Here is a 4,133-nt window from a genome sequence, read left to right on the forward strand (position 1 = left end):
CAATAGACTCTTCTAGGAATTGAGTTACAGTGATTTTTGTATTAAATTATGACAACGTTCTTAAATTAACAAGTACTAGGTAAAATTGATAATCTGTGTCAGAATTAGAATTTTAGTCCTCCAGGTATCTGGGTTAACAATGTTTGAAAGACATTTGGATTGGCACAGACAGGACTAGAAGGAAAACAAATTGTAAAGTTTTGTGATCTGTGCTGAAATTGTAGAGGTTTATGGATCTGGAGATATGGGAATTAAATAGATATAGGGTTTGCTGATGATTTTGTTTTTGTGACAGCCAGGCTGAGGAACTCAAATTCTATCTGCATTTGGAAGGGTGCTAGGATTTAAAACTTATCCGGGGAGGAATTATTCAGGAGAAGGTAAATACTGGTCATCAAATGACAGATGATCTTTGGTTATTATGTCTAATTTTCTTTAGGAATCAGTCTATTCCTTCAAATGGTTTAAAACAGGAGTCTTATATGTGCATGCACAGCTATAGGGTTTGCCTTACCTAATTGGGTGTTGGATCAAACCAGCTAACAAACTAATATGACCTTGAGTCAGAGAAAAATTTCATGAATAATAAGTTTCTCAGCTAGGGTTCCAATGCCAATTGAGTGGCATTGTTTAAAGGGCCAAAGACCAGGACGTCTATTTAAAACATTCACATGTAATTTAGGTCTTTAATGCCAGTCCATGTCTCACAACAATTATGCTTTCATGATATATAAATTGAGGTGAATTGAAATCTTCAAGGCAAAATCTGCAATACAACATCTCTGCGAGTGTCTCATGAAAGGCAAACTCAAAGTTATAGGTTGCAATCAGTATGTAATGTCATGTGCCATATGGCAAGCGACCCAGCGGCCTCCCCAGCAGAGGTGGCAGAAGTGGTGGTGCTGTGGGGGGACATTTCGCTCAAGTCTCCAAGTCTCAGAAATGTTCCCGTATAGGAGATGCGGGGTTTTTTTGGGGGAATGCATCCCCGTGGAACATTGAATTTAATGTTTTCTGATTCAATTTTTTCATTTAAATTTTTTTTGGTTTTGTTTTTTACCAAAAACTCTAATTTTTCACTTTCTGTAAATTATTTAGACTTTTAGTTTATGGATAGCAATCCAGTTCTTTATCTACTTCTTGACAATGTCTAAGTCTTGATGGGTGGGGGGAAGACTAATTGGTGGGAATAAAGGGATTCAGTATTGTATCCTGGAAAATTCAAAGTCAGTTTAAACTTTAGACCAAGTCAGGATCATTTGCTCACTTGCGTGAAAATCCTGTTGGTAGTATCCTTTAGTGCACATTTAAGCTTCTATGTAACATCAAGCTATGCTTGTTATATTTACTCAAATCTCTAATTATACATGAATTGGAAAATTTTCTAGAAGCCTCAGGTTGGGATGCTTATTGTACCTGTAGACTTGATATGGGACAAAGGAAGTTAAATAGCTTTTTATGTGATCCATTTCTTGTTTTTCATTGTGATACATATTCTAAATTGCGTTGCCTTATGTCTTCCCAGGAAAAGTGCTGGAGAGTATTGGATATGCTGTATCTGAACTTAGGAAGGTTCTAGTAAAGGATATAACTTTTGTTTGTGCATAAAATTTTGTTATCTTATGCACACACTGAATGCTTAAGGAGACAACTTTTGGTGGTATTGGCAATCATGTTATTACTATCCTGTATGGTAATCATCTGGAAGTACGAGTTTGAGTGTCAATGATATCCTTTATCATGGGGTGAGGAATGTCCTTTGTTGCTTGCATTTGTGTTTTGTTGTAACTGTGATCTTTCACAAGTGGGGGGAAACTTATTGAGTTTAGGAAATAATGTTTTACATTTATTGTTATGAAGTCTGATGGAGGAACCCTTGCATTAAGCATTGGTATTCCTGCATAAATAAGTTTGTTGTGCAGGAAAGTCAGTTTTTCTGAGGAATTAATCATTTAGTTATCATTTTTCGTTCACTGAGTTTCTGGTTGTGAAATCAGCATGTATGTAGTCTGTTAGCAATCAGTTGTGTAGGGGTAATCAGGGGATAAGTCAGCTACAGTCAGCTAACCCTAGATGTGGCCAAAAGGATCTTGCATTATTTACTACAATAAAGGCATTTAAGCCTGCAGTTCTACGAAGGCCATTAAATCTCAAATAGACCTGCATTTTTTGAACTTCAAAAATATTGAGCAGGATCTTGTAGCATTGTTCCTTGCCAAGTGTGGCACACTAACTGATCGTGGATTGAGTTTGAGTTGGTACTGTACGTTCTCTGAAATGTTCTAACTCTGGAGGTGGCTAAAAGGATCTTGTCTTTATATACTACAATAAAGGCCTTTAAGCCTGCAGGAGCCCTACAAAGGCATTAAATTTCAAAAAATCTGCATTTTTGAGCTATAAAAGTATTGGGCAGGATCTTGGACCATTGTTCCTTGTCAAGTGCGGCGCGCTAACTAACCTTGGATTGAGTTTGAGTTGGCATTGTACCTTCTCAGAAATGTTCTTTTTTTTTTAACTATCTGAAAATGTTGTGCTGAGTAAAGTAATTTTTTCCAATTTGTTTCAATTGAACTGTTGGGATTTCAGAATTTTTGTTAGGAAAGCAACTCCAATCGATTTTTTTGCCAAAGCGCTGTTGCTGTTTGTCATTTAAAAAACGTAGTTCCAGGTTAATTTCATGACAGTGGCATTTGTTAGCCTATATTTGAACCTGGCCAAATTTAAACTTTCGGACCTACTAAATAATAAAACAATTAATTCTTGAAATCTAAAATGTCTGGTATAAATCCTATTACGTGAACAATCCCAACCTTGCTTCATCCCAATTGGCCAATTTTCAAAATAAGGTTCATTTCCATTTGGAAGATTTTAAAGTTTCAATTTTCACCAGGCATGTTGCGAAAATTGCCAAAATCTGAATTTTGGGTGCCTGAAACGAAAATGAATTCTGGGTTGTGTTCTGGGCAGTGCACACGTCATGTGGTGAATTTGTTTCTGCAAAATGAGTTCCTGATCAAAAATTATAAAAATTTTCACCCAGTGTCATGGTTATGGTTGCCAGTTTTCAAGGATAACTTTTTTACTTTGACAGTTATTAAACCCTTTTAAATAATATCTACATTCAAAATTTGAAGGAGTTCTTATCGACATTTTTGTATGGTTTTGAACTGTCCTAAAAACAGGACAACTACCTTTAAAAGAAAAATAAATGGTAAAAGGGAATAAAATGTGTTGGAGATTATAAAAGGCTCTAAAAGCCCTTGTGGCCCCTGAAGCAGTTTCCACAACCATCAAAAGGGCTGACATGATATAAGAAAGGCAAATATTATTGGGAGTATTATATGGTTTCAGAACTCTTTCTTCATATGCTAAGGTTGCGACAGCCATGGAAAATACTGAAACATTGTTAAAGGCACACGAGAGAGAAGCAAAGTCGAATAAAGCCTTATTGACACTTTGGGTACTTGTAAAAACACAAGTGACATCCGAATTGTAAAAACACAAGTGACATCCAATTTAGTTCTCAAAACTGTTGAAAAATCCGATCTAATATTTACATGTCATAAAGGAGGACATAAATAAAGTTTGGAAGATCATCAACACTTCAAGAGGTTCTTGCACCAGTTTCGGAGCCCGAAAGGTGTTTTGAAATTCTGTCCTTTCATTGACAAGAAGAAATTGGATGTTGCACACAGGATTGATATTTGCTTGAGGACAGAGGATCGACATCCATCAAACTGCACTGAGCTCTCAAATTGATTGCCTTTGCAATCGTACTGTGACCTCTCAACCATTGAGTCATATTGTTGATGCTATTGCAAGGCTGCAACTTCTTGAAGTTTTATGAACTCCGCTTGATAGGATAATGCTTAAAGGTGGTCCATTCTTGTTTCCAATGGATAGGATAGAAGAAGACAATGCTACACGACATCACTAAATTTAAGTAAAAATGATACTAGATCAAAACTTAGCTGTTATACAAAAGCAGATTATAGCAGTGTAGACGACAGGATTCAGGAATATAACAGCGGGTGATTTGTATTTCCAGAATTCAAGGTAATTGGCATTGACTCTTCACAATGGTGATCAGAACCGAAGAATAATTTCTGAGCTCATGTAAGTAATAAGTGACT

The sequence above is a fragment of the Cryptomeria japonica genome, chromosome 8 (assembly GCF_030272615.1).
Source record: "Cryptomeria japonica chromosome 8, Sugi_1.0, whole genome shotgun sequence".
Taxonomy (NCBI): domain Eukaryota; kingdom Viridiplantae; phylum Streptophyta; class Pinopsida; order Cupressales; family Cupressaceae; genus Cryptomeria; species Cryptomeria japonica.